We start from the raw sequence: 15,194 nt of genomic DNA on the forward strand, positions 1-15,194 counted from the left end.
TCCCCTTATAGGCATGATTAAAAGCGATTTGGAATAATTCCAGTACTCATGTGTATCAGGGAGGAACTAAACTGCCAATTTTGGTTCCTTTGCTTCAGTATGATCAATATGTTTCAAATGTCAGTGCAAACTCCCATATGCTTTCTAAATAATTTTTCTTAAATATAATATTTTTGTGCAGAATTTTAATTTTTGGTTACTTTAGTTACTTCTGCTTCAATGCAGGCACTTTTTCAGGCTCCTGCTCTTAATGGTCATATTCAAAGTATGGAAAGTAAGAAGGCTTTTGTCTCCATTGATATTTCACAGATGCAAATTACTCAGAAATGGCAGTGCATCACCTAGAATGTTGTAAATGCTCTCTTTTACCAGGCAATTCAAATAACTTAAAGCCATTCTGGATCATAAAACTATTAAAAGGATTCAGTGCCTTCTGTAAAGCTTCATACATGTTGTAATGATGTCCGAGCATCATGTGAGTGTTTCATGTTTCATAAAAGAGTTTCCAAATTAATGTATTGACTTTGCTCCTAAGCTGGAGGCACTCTAGTTGCCAAAGTTCAAGTTTCACACTTAAATAGCAGTCTAATTGAAGCAGAAAAGTCCTGAAAACTGTTCTGTTTTTCTGTGCTCACTTTGCCAGGCAGGAGTTAAATCATGCCCTCTGGAGACTACAGTTGGACTCCCCAGTCACATCCCCTTTTCTTTAGTTAAAATTGTGGTATCCCTCCTATACAAGAGTAGCCCAAAAAGTAACAACATGGGGATAAAAGATCTGGTACTCACTAATGTTCACAGTAAAGTAGATACGTAGCTTAGTAAGGATCATACCTTACCATTTATTTTTACTAATTTGGAATAAGAGGAAGGGTTGAGGTAAAAGAAGCTTAGAGAGCCAAATGATTATTTTAACCCTTCATCTTGTTAGAAAGCAATACTAAGAAGGGAAAAAAATGACACTTGATGTTTATCAGTCTTATGCTTATAAGCTGTACTAATTTTACAGGCATGATACAGAAGTAAGTAGTCTACCTAGTTATATACAATCTTAGTTATGAAATACTACTTATGGAGCTCTTTAGACCAAAACAGGTTTTTGTAGAAAATTTTCCAAGAATTCCCAGCTACAAGATCAAACAAATTAAGCATCCCAAACTTCCAGTTAATTTTGTAAGTATTTAATTTCTGCTAAATATGCCTGAAAATGAAAAGGATTTGGTAAGGTTTAGCTGCCATGCGTGTTTCTGAACTTTGTTTGGAAAGTAATTTTTGAAGGATCTTTAATATTAGGAAATGCTTTAAATAACAAGGGACAATTGTTCCCTTTTCAGAATTGTCAGAGATTTTTCTGATTCTTACAGCTTCTAATGTCCCTTTTTCTTTCAAGTCAAGTAAAGGAGATAGATACTTAGCAATTCTGAAATTCAAGCTATATATCTAGGTATCTGGCTTTGGTTAAAACAGTTTATAAGAGTGATTATTGGAACTGGAGTGAAACCAAGTGATTCTTGTTTCCCAGCCTTGAATTCTAATTGCCTAAATTACCTACCTTGTACTCTGTCCTTTTTTTTTTTTTCTTTTAAATCTTAGAGTAAGATCTATTCCAGTGTTTTGTGTTTCTCAGTTGCAGTTTCAAGTTGTATGAGAGCAAGTCTTTTTGGGATTCTTTTCAAATGTAGCACAAAAAAGTTTTTTTAAAAAAATCTACTTAAAAAAATAGAACAGGAATCATGGAATGAGTGTAAATATTGACATGCTGTCTCTGTAAGCTACCAGTCCTACTGGGAAACTTTATGTCAAGTTCACTTGAAGTTCTTGTACTCAAAATAAGTAAAATGAGTGCTGAAAATGCAGTGTTCCTCAGTAAAGGTTTTTACTTGACCTAAGGAGGTTTAACCTTCCAAGATGATCTTGGCTACCTTCCAAAATGTATCACTGAGGATGCTTTTTTATTTGCTTTCTATGTTCAAGCTTTATCAGTATTAGCACTGAACTTTCAGGACACTCTCTGGACATTTAATTTTATGAAAATCAGCAACAGATGTAATTATGATAAAGAAAAAAAGAAAAGGGATGGCCAAGGCAGCTTTACACAGCTGTCCTTTTCCCTCTGGGACTTATTAAGTGTTACACAAACAAGACACTCTGGTTGCCTTTGCTTCTATTGGGACTTATGGTCTTTTCTCAAACTATGCTGTCTGGCCTGTTTTGTTTCATTATTAATATTTTGTTAGCAGTTTACATTTACCATGTAGCATGATAATTTTGCAGGGTTAATTACCTATGAACAGGAAAAGTTTTGTTCTGCAAAATTACTCTGAGCATAGAGTGTGGTCTGCAGATTATTTGGATTTTTTTTCTAAAATATTAGATAGGGCTTTGATTAAAGAAAATTTAACACCACTAAGTTATCACACCGGAGGTGACTTTTCTGACTTAACCTTCAGCCTTCTGTTTAGCTGACCGTGGCCTGCAGTTGAATTTATCTTTACTAGTGTTGGTTATGTGTAAGCCAAAACACAGCCCACATCCTTATACCATAGTTACTTTTGAAGTAATAGCAAGTGTTGAAGACAGGGAAGACTTGTAATATTTAAGTTATGACTTTAAGAGGAGGAATGAGTTCTGACCAGCGTGTGCCATTCTTTATGGGGCTAGTCATAAACCAAGATTGTAAGACCTTTGGAGCAGATTATGTTTTTCTCCTAATCCTTTCTACCCCATTTTGCTCCACAGATCTTTGATCTGTAATTAGATCTGTGTGTATAGACCTGTATATATAGCAGTTAGTTATTCATGGGAGAACCGTTTCTTGAAACTCATACAAAGCTGTGAGTAGGGTATCTCTAGTGCTCTGAGTGTACAAACCCATAATACGTTCTTAAACACAGTAATAAGCCTGGGCACCAGTTTCTATCTCATGCAAAATATGTTTACTCTGATATTTTGAAATTACTATTACCACAGGCCCTGAGGGATTATTGTCCCCTTTGTGTGCATGTGTTGTTCCCACTGTTGATGAAGGGGATTAGCTATACACATCAGGGCGATATGCCCATTGGACTAAGACAGCAGGGAATGTGACATTCTCTAGCTATTAGATGGTGAGAACAGAGCTTAAACATTGTCCCCACTTAGTTTGTCACCTCTGCATTTTGTGATTTTTCTTTTTTTTTTTTTTTGCTAAAGAAACAGTAGTGGAAGTAGTAGCTGTGAAGTGAGATGGTAGAAGTTGCAGCCCAGAGCTGCAGATCAAGTGTGGCACAGACTTTTGAATGACGGAAGTGAGCTGTTTTTCTGGAAAAAACAGCCATCCAGGTTAACCTTAGTAAAAGCTTGCTGGATTAGTAAACAGTTGTCCAGAGAGAGGATTGCTTTCAATTGTGTCCTTTATATTTTCAACTTTGTATTCAGATATTTCTTCCAGCTCTTAGGACAGATTTCTTCTCAGAACGTTATGTTCTTTGAAATACTGTGATTTGTTGTTCCTCTTCCAGTACTGGTCTGGGTGGCAGATAGCTTCAGTCACATGAGTGAAGTTTATGTATGTCAGATATGTCTGGACATAAATGGTGTGGGACTGGATATTCTCAGGTTTTTCTGCTATATAAATAATTGCACTGGGGGAGGAGTAACAGTGTGATATAACACAGGGGTCCAAGAATGGTTTAGCTTGTAAATGCTTGATGTTTCGTTTTGTTGGCTTTTTATCTTCATTTTCTAAATCTTCCTTGGTAATCCTATGTGGAAGCTGTCAGGCGTGGGGCATTCTAGAAGTGTTTAGAGCTCCTACACGTTTCCAAAATGAGAACTGTGAAAGAGATTGTCATCTTTGCACGAGAAAAGCTCCCTCCTGTGGAAGAGAGGAACCTCTGCAGTGACTAGGAGCAACGTGAAGGCATAATACTGTGATTTTAAATCAGCAGGGAAAAGGGGCACAAGCCCTGTAGGGGTTTGCAGGTGCTGCAATTCAAAACCCTGTTCCCTGTTATTTCTTCTCAAAGCAAATTCTTCAGATTTTGTATTACTTCTTTCTAAAAATGGATATCAGTTATAGCTGTTTGCTGTGTGTAAGCAAGACTGGATAGTTTAAATAATATTATGTGGCCGCAGGGGAATCTGTAGTGTTAAAGGGGTCTAAAGCAGCTAATATTTTTACAGATTTTGCTTTCTGTAGCTCTTTGCTGAAAAAACCTCATTATTTTGGGCACTTCTGTGAATTCCAGTTTGTAGAACTTAAATTCCTTTTTTTATTTTCCCTTTTCGAAGTGTGATAATCTGTTCTGTATATTCTGAAGGTCTGGATCAAAATTATTTTGGATCTTGCTGCAATTGGGGTCCTTGGTAGAAGGCTCTGCTGAGCTCAAATCCCTGTCTGACTTGGAGAATACAACTGCACCAAAAGCATAAAGATGAATTTGTGATGGAGGAGCTGGAACTAGAACTCATCTTGATATCAAATTTCTGCTAGAAACAGTATTTTTAACTTTGAGCTGAATAGGATTCATGCTTGTGATGTGAAGGTGGAAGGCTCTAGTTCATTAGCACATTAGCAAAACCCTGAGGCATTTACTTCCATAAATGCTGATGTTATTCCCCTGAGAATGACGCACTTCAGAGGGAGTGGGGGAGAGACGGATCATTTAGCGTTACAGTGGAGATTTAAATTTACCAACTCATTCACTGCCAGGTGGAGGACTGAGACAGCACAGAGTGTGCTGACCTGCTGCAGAAAATGCTGTGTTGAGATTGGGTATTGCAATCCTGTTAACTGGCAAAATGCTAAATTATGGTCTTGATCAGAAGTTGCTGGGTTCTAGCCTGTGGCACACAGCAACACAGACAAAACTTTGGTTACAGAAGCATGTCATGTGGCGCACATTCTTTGTGGTATGTGATGGTGAAGTGAGATTTGGTTCTGTTTTTAGAAATTTATGGTGTGCCTGCTCATTTTGATACAGTTTGGAGTAATCTTTGAAGTGGGGAATAGTTGCTGTACTAAGAAAGTAGTATCCTCATTTATGAGAACTGTGAAGGTGCTATATCTTGGATGCGTAGTCCTTATGATTGTGCATGTCAAGAAATTAAAGCTCTGGAACTTCTGGGAAAGCAGAAGCTTCTCATGTGCTGCCAGCAACGAAGGCTAAAGTCAGGGTAATGAGGGATGCTGGCAGAAGTGCCCTATTAGTGAGGTTCAGTAGTGTGTGAGCTCCCAGGACATCTGTCTGTCTCTGGTCTCCTTCTCAACCACAGAGTACTCAGCGGCTGTTGCTCTTCAAGTGCCAACTTGAATTAAAAGAAAGTCAGCAATAGTGGATGGGAGTCACTTTTGTGTATAAGTGCTTGCACTAGGTTCTGCAAGCTTGTAGTGTGTTTGTGTGGGAGGAAAAGTGGCCTACACAGTTACAGATGGGATGGAGAGTCTTTTTCATGTGGTTTACAGCTTACAGATGGCTGCTGGGTTTAAGGTCCTTCATGGTACATATTTCCTCTTAGTAGCACCATCTAGTGATTGCCTGGAGTATTTTTGATTACTGCTTTTTTCACCTCTGGCAATTCTCATCTGGTTTCTTAAGAAATTGAAGCTTCTGTTGAGCACATTTTTTCTTGCTGCTCTTCCTCCTCTGCATCCCTCCACTCCCAGCGTTAAATGTTTTTAATGAAAATGGAAAGGCTGAGATCCCATACTGAGCTGCTTTGAATTTTATGAAATTACATATCTGTCCATAATGACAGTGTCAATGAAATCAGGAATAAACCTTGTAACACCAACATAGTGTTAAAAGGCAGACGTTCTTTATTCATGGCACTGGATGCATGGGGGATTGCTCCACTTAACGCGCATACCTTGCACACCTTTCCCATGTGATTTATACAGATCAAAAATATACATATTCATTTTATTCATATATATTCAACATTATTCTCTTTGGTGATTGGTACAAACTTACTTGCTTTGCATGTAAATTATTGCGCAGACTCAGTTGTCCTTTCCCATTGTTCTCTTTTGAGTAGGTGGTATTACTTGGGTTGGTGGTCCGTGAGTTGGTGGTTGCGATCTCCCCCTGCCAGAATGACCTTTTACCTACTTGGTTCTTAATCTTGGCTGTCCTGGCCAGTTTTCTCAGTCCACTACATGAAACCACACTTTGTCATCCTCTTCTGACAGAAGCATATTGTCTATTATTTTGTTCACATTAATGATTATGTAGAGACTAAAATACAGATCAAAGAATACACTGATTTGTATACTCCATGTCCCCAGACCTAATGTCCAGTTGGATGGGGCTGTACAAGGAGTATCACAACATCCATTGTTGGTTCATTCCATCACTCTGGTTATAACAGAGGGGCTGCAATATGAGTTGAAACATAATATTAAAACACCTGAGAATCCACAGAGACAGACAGGAAATTGGTCTCTGTAAGTTTTATGGTTCATTGTGATATACTACTGAGAACAAAAGTAAAGTAAAAGTTGTACTGTGTTTTTAGTATTCACATGGCAGTGATTTCTGTGAAGCAACTGTGAGCTGGAAGAACACTGCTTCAAACCCCTGAATCCTCAGCAGTTAGTTTTCTTTTACTGGAGCTGTTCGAATGGAAATAACAATAGAAATACAGAGGAGAAAACTTATCAGAGCTGGGCATTTATTCTTGACTGTAATGGCTAATAATTTGTACCTGTTCACTTTAAATGAAGCTTGTTTGAAAATTTGTAGACCATAGATGAAACAGAATTGCAGAGAAACGCTCTGGTATTTTTTCAGTAATTTAAAGCACTGGTTTGGATTACCTGATGCAGACTGCACTAGAGCTTTGTCCTCCTCCAGAAATTCTGTGTCAAAGGGGCTACACAGCAGGTAACTCATAACTGATCTGATATGTGATACAGCCAGCCTACTTTTTCACAACGTCCTAAGGACCATTACCTCACTTAACATTTCATTACTATGATTTTTATTAAAGGCACAGAAGTTAAGGAGATGGACTAAAATTGATTCCACCTTTTTTCTCCTCAAAATTCTCCAGTATAATATAAAATGTGAAGTAAACAAAGCTTGAATCTTGTGGAATGGGAGGTGTTTGCATAACACTTGTGAGCCCATAAAAGAGAAGGATTTCCTGGATTTGACACTAGAACTTGCTGTTAACTCGGGGTTTGGCCCTTTTTATTTGTAAATAGTCTTTAAAACTGGGGCTAATGTTCAACACATTGAAACACTTTGCACACGCTTGTGTGTGTGAACATATATGAAAGTATGTGAGTTCTTGTCATCTTTCTCTCCAGAAAGTGACAGCTGGATGTTTTTGCTTGATGTATTGTAAAAAAAAGGAAGTTAGGTGATGTCATGATCCACTGTTGGGTTGCACAATTTGGCAGAAGTTGAGCCCCCTTGCTTTCTAACCAACCTCAGATAATTCTGGGTGGCTAGGGGCAGCTGGGCTTAACTTCTGAGTGATGTTCAATTGGATGTGTTATCATGACCAGGTTTGTTGTATTCTCGGGAACAGAATTAAGACTCAAAACAGAGTCAAGTGCCAAGTCACTTTATTTGGCTGCCAACAAGTAGGCAAGAGAAAAGGAAAGAAAGAGGAAAAAAAAAAAAGGAAAAAGAGAGACAGAGTTACAATAGCTACCACCACGGATCTGCGGCGTCCCGTCAGTCCGATGTGTCTTCAGTCCAGTGGGGGAACTTTCCAACTGGTCTCTGCTGATTCTGCCTTTTATAGCATTGTCCCGTTGCATAGTCAATGAGCTGGTTTGCATAGTCATACCTCCCACTCGGGAGTGGGGCGCATGCGCAGTATTGTCACTAGAGAGTGCTCGATGGTTCCAGGGGGTCCAAGCCCCCTCCCATCTGTTGTAAGATGACCCTGAGGCCAGGCGCATGTGCAGGGGACTGGGCCTATGTGCTCTGAGACAACAAGATATAGATCCTGCTGGGTAGAACTTCCTCAGTTGCCGTCGTGGTGAAGCCTTGGTAGTCAAGCCATTCTGCCGACAATGTTGAGACAAGTTTCTAGTCCCTTACAGGTGACTATTAAGTAATTGCATTGTTTGTCCACACAAGTTATTAGCTTACATCAAGATTTGCAGCATGCAGAAATGAAGAACCTGAAAAATATAGGAAAATTAATACAACCTTTAGAATAAGCAAATGGGAACAGTGACAGTGAAGTTTGTTTCTGAGTTTCCCTGGGCTATCTCACCCTGTCTTGACAGAGAAAATACTTCCTTTCTGTAGGGAGAACAAAGTAAACATTATGCCTTCTGCAGGACTAACCATGTTGGATTTGGGGATTCCAGTTTGTTAATTTTTCACAGCTAAGTGTAGGTTGAATGAAGTACTTGTCAGAAGGTGCATTGCTAAACAATTCAGATTTGTCTTTTCTTTGGAGCCAGAGAAGTAAAAACAGGTAGTATGTGCTGACCAGGAAGAATTTGTGCCTCTTCTGCCAGTATAAGGTTGTTCTCTTCATCATGTGGTCTTCTAGAGAATGAGTAGTGACAGTGCAGGTAAGAAGGCTGTGCTGGTAACACGGTTAATGTCTAGATTTCTAGTATTTTGCTTAAAATAAAGATGGGTGTGACAGTTGCCAAGAGGCTAGCCTGGCCATGGTTAACACTATTCTATCCAGTCTTCCCTGTAAGAATATAGCAAGTCCCTCAGTCTTCATTTACACCTGTACTGTTCACCAGCATTTCATTTCTGAGAGAAAATAGTCTGGAGCAGTTGGAGGAAGGGGACTGCTGCATGTTGGGTTCAGGCAGGGCATGTACCCTGACCTGGGAACTAACAAGTGCTCTCTGATTTCCTTAGCCACATGTTCTTTTTGTTGTAGCTGTGCCTCACAGGAATGCGGCTCAAAGACTGGAGTGGTGCTACTTGAACCAGAGTAGAAAGTGGCACAAATTCAGTGCAATGAACCCTGCCTGTCCAAGCTGTGCCAGCTTCTGCTTTGAGCACTTCCTAGTGTCTCTGAGGGGTGCTGCTCCATAGGGTATTGATGTACTCAGTTGGTATGCCCTTTGTGTAAGGGCTTCCTTTTTCATCTCATAATATGGGATACAGTGCTGCTTCCCCCATCACCTTAGATTATTACATTAAAAGTTATTGAATGACTGGAGACCTTACAAGTTTTGTAAACAGCTACTTACTGCAGAGCCTTCAAGGCAAATGAGTAATAGATTGAACAGCAACTGGTGAGAGAAGAGAAAGCCTTTTCTGTCTCTCCATTATGGACGAAAGATGAGACAGGACATTAGGGGATGGTGGGTGAGCTATGACAGTGTTCAGTAGCTGGACAGTGCTCTACTGAGATCTGGAAAGTTTTGAGATTGGTATGGAATCTGTGGAAAGTTACTGACACTGAGCTTAGTGAGCCAGAAGTTTAAAGCTACTTACCAATAAAAACTGTGGGAAGTTCTGTAGCAGATATTTGAGGTTAGGAGCAGTCTTTCTAGCAGAACTTGGAAGGAGTATTAGAGGTGACTGAGATGGAGGCTACCAAAATAATTTTTTGTGGGGTTCTCTGGTATTGTTATATTTTCATATGAAGACTCCTAGTGACTGTTTCCCCCACTGCCTGTGGGTCAAAAGCTCAGTGTCTTTGAATATGCTCTGAGATTCTCCTGTCTCTCTTGCTGTTTCTATAGTACAATGACTCCATGCTCATGCCCCTCCCTTTAGGTATCTGGACAGAAGCTGGTGTCTCAGATAAGGCATGATCGCTCATGGATTTGTAGAATGGAGTGCACGGAAAAAAGTGTTCTTATGTGTCCTAGTCATGGTTCTCCAAAAATAAGGGCTATAGGAGGACTGATGAGGTGGCTAATAATCTCCCTTTCTTATGCTGTTTGAATCATCTCAGTCCTGGAGCTAGGTATGCAGCAGCATTTCTTTGCTTGCTTATTTGTGCTTGAGGGCTGCTGCTGCTGGCATTGCAGGTCTGAAACAGAAGGAGGTAAGAAATGATAGTTGGTTTTATTTTAAAAACAAAACAAAACACCTGGAAGCAATTTTTTTCAGCTCTGCTAGCTCATTATGTAACTGATTCTATACCAGTATACAAGCACAAACTGTTAGTTCTTGATCCCTAGAGAAAAAGAAAGATTTTCTAACATAGGGCATATGATCTGTAGAGGAAATCTTTTCACTGTATTTAAAACAAAAAACCTCCCTGGAATTATTTCCTCCGTGAGTTACATTTAATTTGTATTAAGATGGATAGGTCTAAATTGTTACAGTTCTGTTTTAAGCAAGGGCAGTTAACCCACTTATTTGTATGTTGGGGCAAATTTGTCCTTTATGTTAACTCCATACGTTTTGGTGGAATTGTGTACCAGGAGTGCATTTGGCACCTTTTCTTGGTTTCTTAATCATCCTCATCAAGGATAGCAAAGTTCAGTGTAAGCGTTGTGCGCTTGAAAATAAGATGATCACTACATTTATGTATGACTGTTGCCTTGTTCTGAGAGACAAAATGTTGCAAGCCTCTTGAACAGTGTGCAGTCTGCAACAGAACTGAAAGATGCATGAAGAGTTTTTGTCGTTTTTGGTTTAATGCTGTTAAATCTTTAGAGTGCAGTCACATAGTTTCCATATAGAACAGGGATGACTGCAGTTGTATTTTCACACAGTGGTATTTCTTGCATTTGCTCAGCTTGCCTGTAGTGTAGTATTTAGGAAGAGAGATCTCTGTAGCCAGAAGTAAAAATTATACAGTTAATTAAAAACAAATGATAAACAAAAACCCCACCAACTTTAGTCTATGTATCCTATACATAGAATTGGCCAGGGCTTGTTCTCTAAAATAAATTTGGCATGTGGAAGTACCTCAGGTGAATCTGTTGGCGTAGCAACTTTGAGCGGAAGACTGCCATCATAGTCAGAAAATAGTGTATGTTGTGATACTGTTGCATGCTACTGCCATTTCTCTGCAGACAAGGCCCTCTGGGATTCACAATAAACTCATAACGGTTCAGTTCAAGCATCTGAGAACATTTGGTCCCTGTAGCACATACGCTGTACCTTTATTTAGATGTTACCGATGACGTTATCACAGTCACTCTCGTAACAGCAGGATGGCACCTAACCTTGCCTTTACCATGCTGAGAATGGGCAGAAGGTCCATCTCACCTCCAGCACAGTCATATGGTTATTGCTTGGGCTGCCTTCAGCATCATCAACTGATAGTTTATCATTGCTTCTCTCGGGATTGTTCAAAGGCTGCAGAAGTTACCGGATGGGATACCAGGCTGTTCCTTGCTTTTTGGGATAAAGGGAGTAGGAGCGCATTCTCTCTGGGGGAGGGAAACAAAGGCCTTATGAATAGCATATGAAGCACTTGTATATGGCAGCATTGAGACTCAAGTTTGTCCAAATGAGGAAAAACAGAATATCAAAGCCTTACACTTGGTCAGTGTAGATGTGCTGTTATGAATTAATTTTTAATTTACGATTTTTGGCATCAACATTGATGGAAAAGCTGTCATTACTTTTAAGCCTTGTCTCCAGTGGAGATCTGTTTGTGTCTATGTACTCATACCTGAGTGGTGCAAGGCACTGCAGGTCAAAAGATTACAAACTCCAATGATTGCAGTGGGAGAACTCACAAAAGCTTACGATTCTTCACTTGTGTATAACTTAATATGCAGAGAAATTAATTGAGTGTTAGAGCACTGTGGAAACAATCTATGTAGCTGTCTGAGTTCTCCAGCGCGGTGATGGCAGACACTGCAGGACTTCCACCACTAATCATCAGCAGTGCTTTCTGTAGTCCAACTTCACTTTTTTTTTTGTAGCTGGTAATTTTTTTCTTGTTTATAGTTGGTGTACAGTTGGAATGCCTGTGAATTTCTTCTGCAGGAAGAGGCAGAGAAGGTTATATGTAATATATAAGGTCAGTCATGGGATTATACTTCCTGAGTGCATAGAACTAAGCTGATTCGTCTAATAAGAGAGATAACTTCAAGGTGGGGATGGAGAAAATTTTGTCGATAGGGCTGTTTTGGCTCTTCCTTGATTGACGCAGCCTTGTCTTCCTAAGGCTGAAAGCCAGGGCTCACAGGGATTTGAAGCCTTAAACGCTGTTTTCAGGGAGAGGGGAAAAAGTAGTCCAAGGAATGCTGGCGAGAGCTGCCAAGCATGCAGCAGGGAAGGCCCATGGGCAGAAGCGCGTGTCTCTGCTAGTCAGAAATCTGGATTAGCTGCATGAAGGGGACTTTTCAATCAACGCTTGTGAGTTTTGTAGAGCTAATGGAAAACATGAATGTTGTAAGACTCATACTGTTCCTTTGTGCTTGAGGGTCTATGCAGCTGTTAAGGCAATGCTCAATGCATTGAATTCTGAAAGCCACAGTACTTGTTTCAGATCTCAAAAAAGAGGTTGGCATTTACAAAATGCCACGTCCTTATTTAATCAAAACTTTACATGGAGACTCTACAAGAATGGAACTGTTATCCCAAAAAGCGGGTTTGTTTGCCCAGTATGCAAAATGCCAAACTACACACAGAGCAGAGGTATCTTATTTAATTCATTTTTGCACAAAGGTGGGTGCTAGGTGGTAACTCCACAAAGCTAGCACACTGTACTGAGAAACTACAAGGTATTTATACAGTTAAAAGTGTCAATAAGAGCTAATATTCACACCCCTCAGCTAATAATTGGTTAATTTTTCTCATTTTGACTTAAAGTTACAGCTCACTTTAAATTTACCATGCATGCTCAGAGAGTAAGGGGCTTAGTTGAGTGGGGGGGTTTCTGGACTATGGGCATGATTATTAGTATTATAATGAGGATAGTTCACGTAAAGGACACTTAATTTTAGTTCTTATCAACATCCCAATTAGTTGTTCTCCTTGACTATACACTTTATCACCCAGTTCTCAGCGGCTTCTGAGGCGGGATGTTCCCTTTTATTAGTCTCTCAGCTCTCTTCATGGATATAGTCATAAAACAAATGCTTCCCTACCTCTCAGCTGCCTTCTCTGGCTGCCAGATTCTGCTTTGCAAGGCTCACGTGGTTCATTGTTATTACTTAGAAGAAAATTCTATTTTCTTTGGGATATCAAAACTGTTCCACATAGCACATGCGTCACAATTTTACATAGCAAGTAAGGCAGGTGCTCTTAACCAAATGGAAACCACAACCTCTGCTGGCATATAAAAGTCTTGTGTTACAAAACTTACAGCTTCATTGTACAGTAGTTCCGTTCACATCTTTTATAGGAAGAATGTAATAAACAAGGTTTTCTGGTAGTCTGCTAGTCTGGAATCGATAAGGGTCGCTCTGTATCTACAAACCAATGGACAGAGCCTCCGCTGAAGCCAGTGAAACCTCCCTAACTTGTGTTAATAGAGCATGGAGACTTTAGTGCTGCTATTCAAATGGTAGGAGATATCAAAGCCTATAATAGCTGCACAGAGCCTTGTGCAAATGCTAACGACGGGCTGTTGGTGAAGGGTCTAGAGACCAAGTCCTATGAGGAGAGGTTGAGGGGAACTGGGGTTCTTCAGTCTGGAGAAGAGGAGGCTGAGGGGAGACCTTATTACTCTTTACAACTACCTGAAAGGAGGTTGTAGCAAGGTGGGTGGTGGTCTCTTCTCCCAGGTTACTAGTGATAGAACAAGAGGAAATGGCCTCAAGCTGCATCAGGGGAGGTTTAGGTTTGGATATAAGGAAGAATTTATTTACTGAGAGAGTGGTCAGATGTTGGAACAGGCTGCCCAGAGAGGTGGTAGAGTTGCCATCCCTGGAGGTATTTAAAAGATGTGTAGACATGGCACTTCAGGGCATGGTTTAGGAGACATGGTGGTGTTGGGTTGATGGTTGGACTTGATGATCCTAGAGGTCTTTTCCAACCTTAATGATTCTGTGATCTAATGGAAGCTCTATGCAGGATCGCAGCTGTAGTAATCATGACTAACAACTTGCTCTTGGATCCCTTTACTCAGCAGCCTGAAAATGCTAACTACTGCCTAAATATAGATGAAAAAGGGACTGTGAAAGATTTGGTATATTTGTTTCAATCTTTCTTATGAAAGCAAAAGCTGGACACTTAACAAGAAAAATCTTGAAGACTCGTGTATAAAACATTCAGATGAGTGCTTTGTGGTTTCAGCTGGATTGACACATTGTCAGCATTTTATGACATGGTAATGGATAAAAAAAAAATACATATTTAAGCTTCGTGTATTGTGTCCTGTTCTGAATTTTGAAATTCTGCCCCAAAATGGAAATACTGATTAGAAAAAAGTGTGCAAAGAACAAACTTGTCTGGAGAGTAAATCCTGCTGAGTGAATAATGCATAAAACTCTCACAGCATCAGTTTTTTAGTGACTCAAACTTTATGAATATTTAGCAGAGTTGTCCTGGGTGAAAGAAATTAAAAATGTTACTTCTAGAGAACTACTGAAGTCTTGGGTCTCCTTTACTAGGAGCAAATGTTTGTTACGTTAGCAAAGCACTCCTTGAGGAAGGGGAAGTTGATGGGACTATTTTGCTTTACATATGCAGAGTGTCAGCACCCTCATCCATGCTGGTGTGGACACTTAACAAACATCCCACGAATAATCTTTTTAGGCAGGAATAATGCAAGGCTATCAAGCCTCATTTCTTTCTGCTTAAACCTCATCTTGGGGAGAAGGATGTAACAGCTGATAAATGCCACTTCACAGCTTCCCCAGATAAGCTGTTAACCAGTCTGCATCCCTTTTATCGATGCCATTGTCTGGGAAAGGGGTGCTATGGTCCCTGGTAGCAATGTTCAGTATCAGGATACGGAGTCTGCAAGACAGTTGGTCTGGCTGTTCTCTCCTTCCTTTTAAAAGCAACTCGCTCCATCTGCAGGCTCCTCCTTGACCACCCTCTGAACTGAATTTCAGCTGAATTGCTACAGGGCTTGCTAGGACATGAGAAAATTGCTGCCCTAGATGGTATTAATATAAACGTATTCATTTTGGTAAAGATGTGCTTCCAGCTAGCTGAAAATAATAGCCCTCCTGTGCCAGGTTAGGCTGGATTTATTCATTGTAACATTTCTTAAATGCTGGAGGGCTGGGACATTGTGGGCCAAGGATTTAATAGAAGCTGGATTCCAAGTGAAGTCCTGTCTCACACATTTTAATTTTACCAGGACAGAAGGTTCTCTGTTATTTATGTATCATACGTATTCCTTGCTGATGT

At 40.0% G+C, this 15,194-nt stretch overlaps 1 protein-coding gene across 4 annotated transcripts in view; it reads left to right on the forward strand.

The window, feature by feature from the left end:
• The window catches only part of PLEK (pleckstrin), a 69,158-nt gene that overhangs the window by 15,877 nt on the left and 38,087 nt on the right, over window positions 1–15,194 (forward strand). The window lies entirely within an intron of this gene.

The sequence above is a fragment of the Phalacrocorax aristotelis genome, chromosome 3 (genome assembly GCF_949628215.1).
Source record: "Phalacrocorax aristotelis chromosome 3, bGulAri2.1, whole genome shotgun sequence".
NCBI lineage: Eukaryota > Metazoa > Chordata > Aves > Suliformes > Phalacrocoracidae > Phalacrocorax > Phalacrocorax aristotelis.